This window comes from Vespa mandarinia, chromosome 8, assembly GCF_050613455.1.
Source record: "Vespa mandarinia isolate Hongniang chromosome 8, ASM5061345v1, whole genome shotgun sequence".
Taxonomy (NCBI): domain Eukaryota; kingdom Metazoa; phylum Arthropoda; class Insecta; order Hymenoptera; family Vespidae; genus Vespa; species Vespa mandarinia.
The window spans coordinates 827,746-845,000 of NC_140817.1; the positions used below are offsets into that span (position 1 = coordinate 827,746).

Consider the following 17,255-nt stretch of genomic DNA (forward strand, 5'->3'; position numbering starts at 1 on the left):
CATGCGAGGGCAAGCGAATCGTTCTCAAGAGAACAAGTCGATACAGTCGAGATTCGGAGGATCCTCAACCGAATTTCTCCACCGGAAGATGTTCCAAAGTATATCGAAGGGAGAAAGAGTCGGTAGCAGAAAAGAAAAAGACGGCAAGGAACGGTTCGAGGAAGGCAGGTTGCTGCGGGTTCTTCCTCTCTCTCTCTCTCTCTTTAGCTGCAGCTTTCAGGGTGGTCTCGGTGCCTCAGAACGGCGGGACAAACGGCGACACGGGCAACGTGCTTCGCATCATATACCCCTTCCCGAGCAAAAGGCCGCCGCATGAACGTGTGCGCGCGCGCGCGCGCGCGCGACCAAGCGAACGTCCTGCATCCCTCTTCTACTCGGCATCATAACCGCCTAACTAATGGCCGACAGATTAGAACTAGAGAAACGCGCCGTGTCCTCTTTCTCTCTCTCTCTCTCTCTCTCTCTCTCTCTCTCTCTCTCTCTCTCTCTCTCTCTCTTTCGTGAACGTGAGGAAGAGAAAGAAAGAGGAAGAACGAAACCGCGAGAGTCGGTGCCTTTCATGAAACTGGATCTAGAAGGGGGTCCCGCCCCTCCCACGGAGAGCAACGAGCCGAGATAACAGGGCAATAATTCAAGAACTTCACGATACCGGGACGCGCGCACTCGCAGGACTCCTCACCGTGAAAGATTAGTCACGGATGTGTCTGTCCGCCCTACTCTCTTTCTCTCTCTTTCTTTTTATCTTTTCTTCTTCACTCTCCTACTTCTCCTTTAGGTTCAAGTTGAAAGCATGGATTCGACGCAAGCTGGCGCCGTATTCCAAGCTACCCTCAACCTCTTCTTCCTGGTCCTCCTCTTCGTCTCGTGTCGTCATCCTTATAAGAAGAACGAGCGTGGAAACGATCCGAGTCGAGAAGCACGAGAACGAAAGAACGACTACGACGACTACGAGGAGACACCCGAGACACGAGGAGCGTTTCGCATTGTATACTCGTCTCGCTTGTACTGTTATGATCGTTGGACTTACGTAGAGAGGAATCGCGGCCTTTATGACGGTTGTTAGTCTCTACTGCCGTCTGCCATTCCGCAGTATCTATATGCGCATATTACACATACACACGTTTACATACATATTCGATCCTCTTACCTATATCACCGTGTTTTCCTACATACGCATACCGGACGATCTCTATTTGCAAGGATATCGCGTGAAACGTTGATTTGCGGACGAGAACGAACGAGGTACGCGCGTCTAGTTACGTTTTGCAACTTGGATAACGAAGATTTTTGCAAGAGAACGAGCAAAGGAAGATCGGTGGATCTTAATCGCGTGCTCGAGTTCCTATGTACGTTCTCCCACGTACGAGACGAGCACTCGAGAAGATATTAAACGCGAAATGGTTTCCGAACGTGACGGCAGAACGAAGAACACGCGACATACATCTTTACGTGCGATCTCTCTCTCTCTCTCTCTCTCTCTCTCTTTCTCTTTCTCGGTAGAAGATGCAACTTTCAAAAGTGAAAATACTAGTTATTTTACTTTTACCAAGAACCTCTTGAATCGTCGCTGAATGTGATTATAAACTAGAAAGGATGGAAAAAAAATAGAATAGTATGTGACATTCGTATCGATAATCGGTTACGATCTGGCATAAACTCGGGCAAAACACCGGAGAGATGCTAGAGAGAAAGAGACGGAAAAGAGAAAAAAATCATGGACCACCCCGATCTTCATTGACCAGGGGGTAATTAAGTGCTGAAGAGCGATAGGCTGGCGTGACCGACGGTCATAGATCGCGCCTCCATGTTCGTGATCCGGGCTATGGGTCCCCGCTGATATCTTCGATCCGCGAATCGCTACGATCGATTTGTAGTACGTACTATGCCAGGTAATTGCGACGAAAGACCGAGGAGTCTCGTAGATCTCTCGGGGATCTCGATCGAGTCGACTCTCCCTCGAGACGAGACTTCGAAGAAATGTCCGGTTGGATCGATGCGTTCCTTAAACTCCTTCGTGTTTCTCTGGTATTAACGGCTCTCCATGGAGACGTCTATTATTCGTCAAGATGTATTCCTATGACCGAGCTCGTACGAAAGCCCCGCTAACGACTCTTACGCTTGCGATTACGCAGGCGCGGGGCCACTAGAGAAGATAAGTTCCGTCGCGTGCTGAACCGGATAAACTTTCCCTCTGGTCAGTCTTACAGATCGAGATCTCTCAAGAACTGACGTTGATCACCCGCACGCGTAACGACGAAGGGAAGAATAGTTGTAAGAATCGCAACGTCAATGTTTGGATTATCTCGACGATGATACTCCATTATGATAAGAAAAATTCATGCAGAACCGTTCGAGGAAGTCTTCTCAAAATACTGTATCGACTTTCACGAGGTAACATAGGTAAGAACTAACCGTGAAGCTCATTAGTAGCATAAGCTAGCGATATGTTTCTTATGTGCGAACGAGAATAGCCCACAGGATACATCTCGCCGTGCTGTGGCGAGTCACGTTTATGCGTGCGTGCTCGCTCTTATTCTCTTTTCTCTCTCTCTCTCTCTCTCTCTCTCTCTCTCTCTCTCTCTCTTGTTCGCTCGCTCGGTCCAAACCGCTTCACCTGAGCCAAGCCGCGTACGCAGAGATCGCGTGTGCGAGAAAACGTGCGTGGGGACGCGCCTATTGCGAGCAGGTTGCTTATTTTTGCAGTTTTATGCACTCAGCCGCGCCTTAGCCGCTTCTCTATCTCTCTATCCCTTTCTCTTTCTCTCTCTCTCTCTCTCTCTCTCTCGATACTCCGGGCGGTCGTACGCCCTCCAAGAGATACCTGTATTTCTCTTCTTCTCTCTTCGTTATCTCCTCGTTGTACGCGCCTTCTGCCTATCCCCCTGACCCTACCTATTCCCTTCAATTTCTTTCTCTTCCCGTCCATCTGCATTTTCGTTCGATCTACCACGGTGGCCTCCTCGCGTTTATTCATCCGCGAACGCGTAATAGCATATTTTCTCAAGTTTACGTTCGTGATCGCGAGTTCCCATCTCGGTAATCTAATTTCTCGGAAACGCTCTATGATATACTGCAGATTACGGGAAGCCGTCGTGAATTAAAAATCTTTGAGTCCGCTTTTAATTAACATACGTTGTGTTAGCCATCGCGCAGCATCCCCTGTGAAATAAAAGAAGAAAAAAGAGCAATCGTGAAAATGTGTAATGCACGTACGCTCGTTCCTTGACCACATTAACTATGCTTTTCTCTCATTATAAGGCTAATCGGCGCCGAGCTACTCCAAGAAGGAGACCTGGCGCCAGTTTCGCGCGATCCGGACTACGATATCGAGGTGTTACCAATGGCTTCCGATTATAGAAATGCGGGATAGCGAGTACCGTGTCATAAATCTATGACGCGAGAGAGATCGCGGGAAATAGGTGATCCGTTTGGATTCCACAAAAAGAGAGGGAGAGAGTCCTCGATTACGAGTTCATGTCGTTCCCTCGATAGCTATGGCTCTTCCTGTTAAGGACGATATTCCCAATGATATACCCTACTTAGGTACTTATATTTCTGTGATTTTTCCTTTCCCTTCCTCTCTTTTTTCCCTGTTTTTTTTTCTTTTTTTTTTTTCATTCCAATCACCACCGACAACTAATTACAAGAGGTGTTATTTATCAGCGACGTTAATTATGAGAAATCTTGATAAAGATTTTAACAGGGACGGAGTTATCGAAAATAAAAAGAAAAAAGAAAAGAAAAGAAAAGAAATATGATAGGATTCCTTTCGAAATTTATACCATTAAGATCGTACGAGTTTTTTGATTTATGCGAATAAAATTTAAATATCCAGCACGCAAGGAGAGAAGATAGTACGTTAAAAGTATAGACGACGTGGTCTACTCGAAGGAGCAATCTACGAGATGGCTATCCGCCGAAAGATAGATACCTATAATTAATTGACAACGAAACCAGCCTGGCGCATCATGCGATCCTTCCAGCGTTAAGCATTACGAGGACCGGTAAACTCCGCGGGTCGAACCAGATAGCGAATCCAATCTCGCGTGCAGCCTCTTTTCCTTTCCTCGACGAGTAACGCTCGACGCGGTCGTAAGATCGAATGTACCGTTTAGTACGATACTATCTGATAAATGAAGGTGGACGCCGGAATGAATTAGGCGAGCGCGAAACGTTCGCTCAGATTGTGCAACGCGGCGTTTCTTTCGAAAAATTCAAACGTATCGAATCCGAGAGCATGAGAAAAAAGTTCGATATGCCGCTTACACGTAACACGTACGCCGATATCGAAAGAGAATGAAAAATCTCGCGAGGAGTATCGGTAAAAGCGTAATGTAGAGGTCGCAGGAGGTCCGAGTTATATTGTAACGTAACGGACAGTTCATTAATAACTAACAGTCCCTCTGAAGAAAAAAATATATTCCATTAGAAAATTCCTTTTCCACACGAGCAAGCATAGAAAAATGCATTATCCTCGATCGAATCGCCGTCTCTAAAGACACATCTTTCCGGTCGACGGACTGATAGAAATTACACGAGTGGCTCGAACGACGACGAATACCGTCGAGCAGCCTAGATATAATTGAGATGAAATTCCTGATGATGAATCGTGTTTTTATTCGAGACGGAATTAATACACGGACGGACGAATCCCTCTCGGCGAGGAGAAGAGACGGCGAGATAGTTTGAATTTGGGAGGGCGGGAGAGGCTTTATCTTTATAAATTGTCCTTCCGCGTACGCAGGACGAATGAATTCTATCGCAATGAACTGGCCCTTTCTTTCTTTCTTTCTTTCTTTCTTTCTTTCTTTCTTTCTTTCTTTCTTTCTTTCTTCCTTCCTTTCTTTCGGTCCGTCCATTAAACCGCTTCGCTTCCTTCGACGGTGCAACTCGCGTACCTACGGAGGACGGAGGTGGTTCATGAATATTCAGCGGACAAGTTGTCCGCAAGAGGCTCCGCCGACTAACGTATACTCTTGTTGATCATAAGTGGGTTTGTTTCGCTGATTGTTGTCGCATCGTTGGTCCTGACTCCACGGTGGCTACGGTGGTAGCGGGCCCAGGGGGTCCTTTGAATATGCATTGCTCGTGCGACGCCTGGATCGCGCGGTTCGTCCGCGATATGCCTGTTCGGCCCCTTATGCCTTCTATAATTTGCACCGTGCCGATAAGACGAGACTTCTACGTACGCTCCTCTCGAAGGGCTACGCAACCCAGTCCGTATCTCTATCGTCCTCGGAGCATAGCCCAGACGCATGACCGATCTCGAAACGAGCGTGTATACGCTTGTCGATGTGTAATACGGCCCATCCTATCTCTATTTCTCTTCTCTCCTCGACCCTCGATTCCTTCGAGAATCAATCCGACTGGAAAAGAAACGAACGAAGGTCGTGTTAATCAGCTAAAGCCAGTTTCTCGATCAAAGAAACGTACCTACGATCGAATCATTAAATTCAACGAAACCTCGGAACGAGTCTCGGTACGATTAATAAAATTAGCCGTCCGTTAACGGCACGTAATAATATAAAAGCTACGATTATTAGGCCATTCCGGCGATAGGGGAGGAAAGAGTACCTTGGATGTTTTCGAACTAATGATCCTTGGCAGCGGATCAATGGTGCATATCGGCGTACCTGCTTGGCGCACAAATCGCCAAGGGAACACGCGAGAGACCGAGCTACGACGGACGATATATCCTCGCCTATCGCTCTCCTCTTTCCCTTCTTGGTCCGCGAGACCTCAGTTTGCCGGCTCGTTCTTGCGATTTAATTTGCGAGGTGGTCCGGAGAGCGCGTCGTCGTTGTCGAACGCACGAGATACGTGACTCTCCGGCACGGCCGGCAATGAATTCGTCTTTAGTTATCTTCGCCTTCGAGTGTACGCGTGGATGCCGATCGTTAACGCCTCCCTCTTGCTTCCTTCGTGCCGAGGCAACTCGATCCACTGGATTTCTTTATTTCATCTTTTTCGCCTTTCGTGCGAGCTACGGTAAGAATCTCCGTAAAAGCGTCAATCCTGTTTAAACGTCGTAGGTGATGTTAAAAATCGATTAATCGAATTACATGGTGAGATTTCGAGTGAATTTATGATTTATTAAGTGATACGTTCAGTTAACAAACTCATACGTCGAGATCGCGAACGACGGTCGCAACGACGAACAAGATATTCATTATCGACGACTAGGATTGACTCTATAATGTCGAGAAGTTGGTGTATTTTGCAATTGTAGCTTTCGCAACGTAGATAATGCTATCTGCCTAAAGCCGGCTCTCGTTGTCTCCCTCTCAGCTAATAACAAAATGTTGAACGAAGGAGGAACTACCGGTGGCATCGACTTATCTATGGTGGTCGATCGCTGCCACCATCGTCTGCATAAGACGACAGCAAAGATGCTCTTGCGCAATCTGTGCGCAGGAGTAACAGAAAGAGAGAGAGAGAGAGAGAGAGAGAGAGAGAGAGAGAGAGAGAGAGACAGCAGGCTTTGCGACCTCGCGCTCGATTGCATCCATCGGAGCACGAATTATCGTCGGCACCTGGCACGCATGATTGAGCGATCACCAACTCCCTTGCCTCTCCTTGGCAACTACGTCAGAACTCGGGATGCTCGATGCCGAGTAAGTAAGTAGGTACGTGCGATCGTCCAGGAGATTCTTGTTGATGCGTGTATATACATATGGGTGCGTGCGCTCACGTGCCTCGTTACTCGCTCGCTTCAATAGTCGAGGAGTCTTCGCGAATGCTCGTTGACTGATCGTCTCTAACGGTGATCGTTGATTGGATGAATTCGTAGATTCAACGAACGGATAATCTGATCGATCGAGACCCGTGAAGATCCTCTACTAAGATGAGGGAGGAGAAAAATAAGACACAGAAATTTCGTGTCTTATTTCGTCGTTTCTTCCCGGTGTCCCGCTGCGATAATGAGGTCGACGAACATAAGGAAGCGACGATCCGTCCATATTAGATTCAACGAGACTGATAGTCCAAAGTCACGAAAGGAGATAGCTATTATTTAATTACAGTACGAGTTGGTCGAAATTATCCCTCAGTGAACGAGGAAGGAATCGTAATCCTTGGGTTCGGCCAAGATATACCCCTATCCGTCCTATCAATCCTATCGTATACCGTCCACGGCGACTAGTTCATAAAATCTAGAATTTCACGTCGTTCAACGAAGAAACACGCGCCTGTTCGGTCGGTTCTGTTCGATGCGTGGGAGGACGGTTGTTTCTAACGTCTTTATATCGATAGAAAAGTTTCTCTCTCTCTCTCTCTCTCTCTCTCTCTCTCTCTCTCTCTCTTATCTCCGAGAGTATCGAACGTTCCTTACAAAAGAAAAACGAGCAGATTCCTATTTCTAGAGTGTCTTTTAATCGTCGAGGATATATTAATTAAATCGTAGCCTGGCAGGATGATCGTTTAATTTTTAATTCGAACCGCGACAATGTAGAAACCATCATTCGTCATTCGTTCCGTCCCATTAGATCGTTCCTTGGACATTGACCGGTACTCCTCATAGAAACACTTTTTTTCCATTACACACGTACGCGTGTACGTATCAGGTAGATCTGTCTAAGTCCGCGTAAGCTGCTATGCGCGCCACTTGGAGGTGTGCGTGCACGCGGTAAACGCGCGAAGGCCCCTGATCGTGTCTCGCACGTCCGCGAGGAGGATTGATTTATCACACGTCAAGAGACAGATTGCCGTTCGGCTCGTTGTAAGAGTCGTTGCCGCGGTTGGCAAGAGGCGAGAGAGCAAACGTGTTCGGTAAAAGGGACTACTACGCGAGAGAGAAGAGAGAGAAACCAAAGGAAAAGAGGGAGAGCGAGCGAGAGAGAGATATACAGGGAATCCCATGCGGGAGCAGATAGACCGAGTCGGTCGACGAAGCAGCCTCGGTTATCTGACTCTTTCGGTCTAGCTAGTCCTGTTGGCGACTCGGACGTAAATGGAACGAACTTGCCGAGACTGCCTGTGGTAGCTCTCGCGATAAAGCCTCCTGAATCGTCTTCTTTCCTACGTGTCGGCTTAATTTCGATTCGTAGACTCTTCGTGCTACTTCGATGCGAACTTTTTTTTTCTTCTCCTTTTCTTTCCTCCCCCTTCCGCGACGAGACAATTTCGAAACTCGTAGGTACTCGTGAAGCGTGACGTTCCATCGATAAGGACGCGCGTAGAATACGTAATTAACTGTCGATCTCTAATTAGCATGGAACTACTTTGAACGCGTGTACCTTAAAATACGTCCCGTTTTGAAGTGCTCGGGAGAATAAAAGAAAAGAAGAAGATTTCGACCGGAGCGTAGGTTGAGGGAACGCTTCGGCAGCAGGTTGTCGGTTGGCATGCAGGAGAGGTGGATCAGGTGGAGTCGGGTCAGTGAAAGATAAGCAGGTTCAAGGACCAGTGTTCTTCGACGACGTCCTTCTCTTCTACTTTGCTTCGGACAACAGCGAGAAAGAGAGGAAGAGAGAGGGTGGACACTATGTTTGAGACTTTTCGTAAGCAGATAAAAGCCTGATAATGAGCGGTGACCCAAGGTCTCGAGAGATAACCGAACGACGGTGAACATCTCGAGGCAAGGGCCGCGCTGGTATTTGGATCCTTGTCGCGGCTACACTCGGGATCATTATAGTGATTAATGCTGATGGAGTCTACCGATAATACTGATTTATCGATGTCACCCGCAACGAGTCTGCGACGGGTGACGAGATAAATGGTTGACGTCTCCTCTCGCGCCATTTAACAAAGGATGATAGAAAGAGAGAGAGAGAGAGAGAGAGAGAGAAAGAGAGAGAGAGAGAGAGAGAGACAAACGTAAGGATATCGAAATTATAGCGATCTCAAAGAAGCTGACCTTCGATGGAATAATTAAAACGATTTAAATGATTGAGTCAGTGGTTTATGTGCGTTTGGATCGCCCCCTTTGTTCCCGTCCCCCTTCCCCCTTCGATTATCCATATCATAAGAGCTGAATCATTTAGACTCGATCGAGGGATAAGCGCGAACGAAATCGATCGCACGGATCGATGATCAGGAAGAAGGAGCTAGATGGATTTCGAAAGAGTTTCATTTTTCGAGAACACTGTCTTTTCATCTTACTCTTTGACCCAGCAACGATATTCTCTCTCTTTCTCTATATGTCTTTGTCTCTCTCAGGGTGGAATATATGTACATAGCCACACAGTGTTTCCTCGGTGGTGCGCCTTTCATGGCGTGGGCTAATGTATTCTATTCGATTAAACAAACACAGTATCTCGCGGAGAAGCTTGTACATACGCATGGTCCCGGTAATGCTGAGCCCTGTGGAGAGAAACGAAGAGAGAAAGAGAGAGATAGAAAAAGAAAGAAAGAGAAACAGAGAAAGAGAAACAGAGAGAGAGGGGGGAGGGGAGGGAGAGAGAAGAAAGAAAAGGAAAACGCGATCCGAGTACATATACAAAGTCGGGCCTCCCACCTCGCAAGTGAGATTGAATAGCCTGTGATTTGATTATCATTTTTAAGACATCATCCTCGGATAAGTCGTGCGCCGACTCGCTTGCACAGTCAACATGGAGTAAAACGAAACGCCTGTAAAATCAACGAACCCATTTGTTCTTTACCAAAGGAAGGACGAACTGTTAAGAGCGTACCTATAAAGATCGTAAATGAAAAAATACGAGATAGAATTCATCTCTTTCTCTCTGGTAAAATGCAGGCAAAAAAAAAAAAAAAAAAAAGAAAAGTGAAGCTCGGTGGAGCGTGCAGAGAGCAGGTAGCTCGTAAAATTTCGTAAATCGTGTCGAAACGACCCACGCCTCGCGAGCGACAGTATTCGAGCGCGTTCGTGGGCGTTATAAAAACTTACACGGCGCATTGTCTCCTTCCGTCGTATACGTAAAATATTTGGAAAGCCGCGAGCATTATCGCGACTCTCTCTCTCTTCAAAAAGAGAGAGAGAGAGAGAAAGAAAGAGAGAGAGAGAGAGAGAATAAAAGAGGCTCTTTTGAGATGACGAGTAGGGTGCTGGTGAGCGCTAAGGTACTTGGAAAGAGATTCCTCTTACGTTTCTAACTCGAGTTTTGCCTTCGTAGTAAAAAGCGACTCGGTGCGGTTGCCTCGAACGAACCGCAGACCTCTTCTTCATCTTCTTCTTCCTCTCCTCATCCTCTTTATTCTTCTTCTTCTTCTTTTCTTCCTTCCTCTTTTTCTTACCTTTCCACCTATGCTTTTTCTCGACAAACCGATAGCCAACGAGAAACGTAGCCATCGTCGTTTATAAGCTTGCCAAGCATTCAAATCCTCGTGTATGATAATTCGCCGTAAACCGAACGATCAGAAGGAGAAGAGACGTTAAGGTCGTCGGCTAACACCAAGACGGCAATACCGCGGTTGAACTAAAGTGTCCCGATAAGCTCGAAACTCCTCGTAGCTGGACCACCCTTAAGCGCGAACGTCGAGTTAGGAGAAAAATCCCATGGATGTTATCGACCCTAGTAAGAACGAAGATCGAGGTTCTAAGAGAGACGATCAGAAAAGCGTGGATTTCAGTAAACGTTTTAAGCTCGGATTGCTATCCTATTATTATCGTCGGATTACGTTGTTCCACAAAGTCCGAGTTAACGTCTTCCTTTAATCCGTAGAAAATACAAGACTTAACAAGGAGAAAAACCAACCGATCGGGTATAGCGATAACGTGGTGAATAGAGTTTTTTTCCTTTTTCCCCCTTTTTTTTTTTTCTTTTCTTCCGATCGCTGCAGGTTGCGCTATTGGATGGAATAAATTAAGACCCGTATCCGATACGGCACGAGTCGATCGATTTCGTCCACTCGGAAAGCTCGGAAGAGGACGCGACATGTACCTACATTACAAGACGATTTAATTAAATCCTATCGGTGGAAATTTAATTCCGACGATCCTTCGAACAGATAGGAGGCTCGGCTAACACGAAGATAAAAAATTTATTTCCGAGTTTAAACGCACGAGCAACTTGGTCTTCGTATTGCTTCGTATCGACTTAATTCGTTTTCTCTCTTTTCCCTTTCCGCTCTCCTCTTTCTCGAAATTCCAGCTCGATATAAAGATTACCCGGTCCCACACGGAAGAGATCCGGCTATCTCTACTTGGCGTCGCCGACCTCGTCGTCCTCGGCACGTCCATCCGTCCATTGCGTACAGAATATTCGATCGATCGAAGATCGTACGCGTGGGGTCTACGAGTTCTCTACGTCGCGGACGATATCCGCTGCCTCGGAAACGCAATAAACGTCGCCGAGCCGACGTCGTATGCGCTCGTTTGGGGGACAGTTAGGTGGCCGCTTTCCCCACGCACGGAGGAAGGCCGCTCGAAAGAAATGTGGCGCTTAAATAAGAAAGAGAAAGAGAGAGAGAGAGAGAGAGAGAGAGAGAGAGAGAGAGAGAGAGAGAGAAAAGGTCTTCGAGAGAAGATTACCGCGCGAGCTCCGGCTCGAGCATAAGTAAGATCTCGGGATTTTATGTCGTTACCTCACACGAAGCTCGCCGACTCGAACCACCGGCCGTTAAGAGAGCTCTCCTCCTTTTGCCCCTCTTTCTTCTCTTTTACCTTGTCCCCCTTCTTAGGCGCCTCTGGACCGATCCGATCCGCATCTCCTCCGAGCGATCCTCTCCGTGGGTGGATCGGACGCGTAAACAGGTGTACCAGAGCCCTGAACATCCGGACCTCGACGCACGATGATTCATGTAAACGCGTGTACGACGTATAATCCAACGACTCGTGGTATGCGCGGCGACACCTACGTGGAATCCGATTGGACGATTGCCTCGAAATCCGGAATCCATCCGGTTTCTTTTTCGGAATTTCTGACAGAAGGTGAAAGAAGGACGCGAGTGATTTGCATCGATTACAAATTCTATCACACTTTTATAAATACTTAAAAATCGAAAAGCAGCTAGTATTTTTAAAAGGATTTTTCACAACTACATAAAGAAATATGTTCGACTTCGAATAAAGAAATCTTAAGGGTCGTGAACGAAACGACAATAAACGTGTTAAGATAATAGCGAAAAAATGTCGGCTTTGATTTTTTTCCTAACACAGTTCAGGTTTTAACAACGAGTCAATGCCTGCGGGGCCACCGATGGGAGAGGAAGCTCGTCCGCTTGTTGTCCGCCGATTGGAATTTACGAGCCTTGGACAAGGCGCGATCTTCCCAACCGAGCTGGTGGAATGAAACGCGTTTAATAGCGACGATCCGCAACGAAAGACTAGGTGCACGAGAGAGAAAGAGAGAGAGAGAGAGAAAGAGTGGATTAGATAGAATCGCGATAGTTAGGCCATTTTTAGATCTCATCCAGTCGATTATGCGGACTAGAAAACGATAATAATTATCTCTCATTTAAACGCATACATACGCATAGTATACGTGTTCGATCAGAAACATGAAAAAATGATTTTAAGAAAGGAAAGACCAAGTTTACGATCGTATGAAAGTGGCTCATCTAACTTCTCGAACCTCGATGTAAGTCGCGCTATTTTGTGTGCGTGCGTGTGTGTGTGTGTGTGTGTGTGTGTGTGAAAGAGAGAGAGAGAAAAGGAGAGATAGAGATTTCTTTCGCGATATTATCGTACCACGGTAAAATATATAAAATACGATAAAACGTATCTATATTTCCTCGGCGATGATTCTTAGCTCTTCTCGAGAAAAAGGCGGGGATATGTTCTACGAGATCGTAAAGTAAAGTCCTATTGGATCGTCACGGTGTAATCGTATCGGAGGAGTACGAGAACATTTTCGTCGTCCTCTTCCACTTCATCGGCCTCCTTCGCCTTTTCCTCCTTGTCTTAGCCGTCTTCTTCGTCGTAGGCTAGTAAAGGTTTATGACCAGGTAATTGAACACCCATGTCTTTCGAGATTCCTTCGGAGCTGATTTAACCCACCATAATATCGGAAGAGCTCATGGACAGGTATTCCCATCTATGGGGTCTTTGAAATCGCTGTGCGTGTCACGTGTGTCACCACCCTCCACAAGGACACCGCACGCTTACTTACCATCGTTTCACTCGAACGAGTTTTACAATGTTACCAACGTACGATGCCACCATACTTTGATGTGATGCTTTTCGCGAAACAGAAGGAAAAGTATAAATCGTATTGGTCGAATGTGCGAATATCTAGTGAAACGAAGGTGAAAGATACGTGGGATCGAGTCTCGTAAAATATTTCGTTTCGATCGTAAACTTTGGAGAACGATCGAAATTGCTAAGGTTCTACGTCGATAGAACGATCGAAACGATCGAAACGAGTCTAAAAGATTTTTCTTGGTTGGTATACTCGAGTCCTTTCATTTTCACGATTAATTCCGACGATCGATAATGATCGATAATAATCGATAATAATCGGCAAAATGAAACCTGTATACGCGCGCGTACGTGGCGCGTATACAGGCGGCGGCGACGGCGGCGGCGGCGTTGTATCCTCGCACATAATAATGTAGAACTCCGATTTTAATCGAAGAGGGAGATATCTGCGACTGTAAATCAATAAACGATACCTCTCGAAGAAGCTTCGGCCCATTCTTCGCCATCGGCGTCCAAGGAAAAATAAATAGCGCGACGCCTCGCGGAATCGTTCGACGGGGAGTGCGGCAGCACAACGAGAGTAATATACCTCGTGTACCGGACTTTTCTCTGGCGTTTCTCTCTCTCTCTCTCTCTCTCTCTCTCGCGAACGTATAAAAGAAAAAGAGAAGAGATGCGTGGAGAGAAGAGGAGAGGAGAGGAAAGGAGAGGAGCGCGACCGACCGGTCGTTACTTAGTAGCTTATTTATTTTTGCATAGATAATCCGCGGGAGATACGAAGGGAGATGTGGGTGGAGCCGCGCCGTGCTTGAGTCACGTGTGATTAAGCGATGTTATCCACGGTTCTCGGTGCCGTCGCACCTGTATGCTCGAAACGCCTACGTCGTACCTCTTCGACTCCTTTTCTTCTCTCTCTCTCTCTCTCTCCTTCCTTCTCCTTTTTTATTCCGCGCCTTCTTATCCCCTCGCGGAGGGAGCGAGCGAGTACGGGATCGAGGACCCCGAGGATTGTCCTTTGTTCGCGTTAAAAAGAAAAAGCACATAGGTACGTAAGTACGTATGTATGCACGTACGGCACAAATCGGACCATAAATAACGTCGAACGTTCGAGCCGCAACGTATGCAGATATTATATATATATATATATATATATATATATATATATATATATATTTGTATATATATACACATACATATATATATATATATGCATATATTTATAGTTAATTAAGAGAGAGAGTAAATACGCGGATAGATAGAAAATGCGATGTCTGATTCGAAGACTAACGCCACCAAGCTAAGGGTTGAAAGACTAACGAGACGCTTATAATATAAAATAATAATAGAAAGTTGTGAGACAACAAAGTATTATAGTATCGGTCAAGCGTGCACCGAGCGGCGCTTTCTAGTCGGCCGGCGATAACGCTCAACATTCTTCGTTGTTTAAAATAAGCAAACTAGAGAGTTATGCGAAGTGAAACGAATCGCGACGACGACGACGACGACGACGACGACGACGAGGACGACGACAAGCAAAGACGGTGTATATCGGAAGAACAATAACGGTAAATTATCTGATAATGGAATCTGAAAAAATTCCGAAAGCCGGCAGCGCGGTGGGTCGAACAGCTCGTACAGCACACCTGTCGTTGCACAATTTCTCTCACAATCGAGAAGCGAGAGAGTTCAGCTCTCGCTCTCGTTTGCGCGAAACGCGTATCGGACACGCGCGCCTTTAATTCGCGAGCGAAAAATGACTAGCGGCAGCGCGTTGCACGCCACGGACTCGTGTCGGGACGTATTTATAATTGCGCGTTCCTTCCTAACCGATCTATAGCGGCTCCATACAGAGAGAACAAGTGAAGGAAGAAGGGGACACCGCAGCGTGAGTCAGCGGCCGCTTTCCTTTGCTTTATGGAACCTTTTCTCTCTCTATCTCTCTCTCTCTCTGTCTGTCTCTCTTGCGACTGTTCTCGTGACAGAATAAAACGAACGAGGATTAACATCAGCTTCAACGAGAATTACCGAATTAATTACTCTATTCGCGAGCTATTAAGTAACATTCAACTTTACGATATTATCATTTACGTTTCACTTTTAAAGCAACATCAACTTTTTCGGAAATAATTTCGATGATGAAATTAAGAGAAAGTCTCGTCGTAGATGGATTAAAAAGAGAGACTAAGAGCGGGAGAAAGAGAGAGAGAGAAGGATAAGATAGATAGAAGAAGAACCGAAGCCGTCAAAGAGTCGTGGTGGTCGTATCGGGTGATTCAGTAGCTTCTTACCAAAGCGGTTACCGGGCGACTTACCGAAGCGAGTAATGCAGTACCCGTGTACCAACGTCGATACGCTTCCGATGGAGAAGAAGGGTGAAAGAGAAAGACAGACAGAAGGGGGTGTCTCAACTCGCCGTCGCTCGGCTTATAATCGCCGTTCAATAAGAAAACCGCTATCTCCTGCCGCTCCTCTAGTCGATATCGGAAAGCAGCTGGTGTGTCCGAGATCGCTCCACCGATCGTCTCTCTCTCTCTCTCTCTCTCTCTCTCTTTCTTTCTTTCTTTCTTGACGGCGGTACTTTTGACAAACACCGACACGCATACGCTCGTAGTAGACTCCTCTAACGCCGCTTCGACCATAGATCGACTAACGATTACTTCGCGTGATTTAAATCTGTGCTAACCGGTCGACGTGCAGATTTTTTTTCTTTTTTCTACCTTCAAGAATATGATCGACGACTTTTCAATCAACTATTTAGAAAAATTTTGAACAAAAGCTAAGTACATTTCTATCGATCAATCATCGTCACTTCGAAACTTCATTTCATTCGATAAGAACGGAGAACGGAGTTGTTGCTTGAACAAGTAAAAACTGTATTTGCATGAAGGATAAAAATATCAAAGAGTTCCTTTCTTTGATTTCACTTTTTACAAAGTAAAAATATAATAAAAGGAGAAATATTAATAGCGTCCACGCGTTTGGACAGCAGAAATGAAGATATCAATTTATGAACTGTCGGTATGGAAAACGGATAGGTACGCACGCGGAGAAAGAAAGAAAGAGAAAGAGAGAGAAAGAGAGAAAGAGAGAGAGAGAGAGAGAGAGAGAGAAAGAGAGAGAAAGAGAGAATGTACGCGTATAAGGTAAAAGGATCGAAGTACCTTAAGCGTAGGCACAGGATTCAAGAGCGGCAAGAGTGGCTCGTTTATTCCGCGGCTCTATCGATTCTATCGGCTCGATTCTCTCTCGAGATCGCACCTGTACGAGATCGGAATCCAAATCGGAATCGGTCCGGCTCGAAGCCACGGAACGTCCGCATTATGCACGGCGAATAAGGACGGAAGCTGCTACCATCTAAGAAAAAGAAAGAAGAAAAAGAAAATGGGAGAGAATATAGCGCGGACACGAGGCTCGCATTCCCGGCTTAAGTGAATTCCGCGTGCGGCACACGGTGGTGTCGAAAACGTCTTGCGTGCCTCGAGGAAGCTCCAGTTGGCGTTACCACGAGAACTTCAGCGTTAAACGTACCACGAACGATCTTCGCAGGTTGCTCCTTCGAACGTGCCTTTCCTTCTTCCAGGGGCGGACTCCTTTGTGCTCCATATATAACTGAAATCATTGGACAACGTTAATGGATACTGTTCGAGATCTTTCGTTAGAGAATAACAGCGCTATTGCAATGAATCTCTCTGATTGATTTCTATTTCAAATGTATTAAATCATTTGGAATTTTTCTCTAAGACCATTAAGAAATTCAAGGAATATAGATTTTACATAAACTTTCGTTTCGTTTATTCTAAAGTTTATCCACTACGGGTTACGTCTGGGTTGTGGAGGTCGATTGACGCATAACATTACTTTCCAGTGACCAAGTCGTCTCGCAAGTACATAGAACCACACTTAGGGAATCTCAGGATGTGCGTAGCGAGACGATGCCTGTTCGCGGTCGTCTTCTACGTTCTTCTTCGCCGAGGTTAAAGTTTCTTCCAACGCAGCCATGCGGTAGCCACCTATAACTTCTACCGACCACCAGGGACGCATCGTTTTCTAGTCGACCTGCAATTTTTTGAGAGACCAATAGCCAGCTCATTCGATGAATCGATTTGCGATTTGCGATTTACGCGATTAAGCTAACACGTTAAGCCAACGTTAAGCTAATAACACAACCACAGAACGATAATGAATTGAAATACGATAGGAGTGTTTCTAAAGAATATAT

At 46.1% G+C, this 17,255-nt stretch overlaps 1 long non-coding RNA gene across 14 annotated transcripts in view; it reads right to left on the reverse strand.

Moving 5' to 3' along the window:
* The window catches only part of LOC118451093 (uncharacterized), a 117,405-nt gene that overhangs the window by 50,154 nt on the left and 49,996 nt on the right, over positions 1–17,255 (reverse strand). For 4 of the 14 annotated variants that reach the window (XR_014982452.1, XR_014982451.1, XR_014982464.1 and 1 more), the window contains 2 exons: positions 16,895–17,092; positions 16,565–16,645 (listed from right to left, as the gene is read on the reverse strand). The exons of 2 other annotated variants lie outside the window; for them this stretch is intronic. This is a non-coding gene — a long non-coding RNA (uncharacterized LOC118451093). Of the gene's footprint in view, positions 1–4,851; positions 5,367–5,574; positions 6,016–16,199; positions 16,391–16,564; positions 16,646–16,894; positions 17,093–17,255 lie in introns of those variants that run through there. 8 more of the 14 variants (XR_014982453.1, XR_014982467.1, XR_014982465.1 and 5 more) reach the window with 5 other exon arrangements.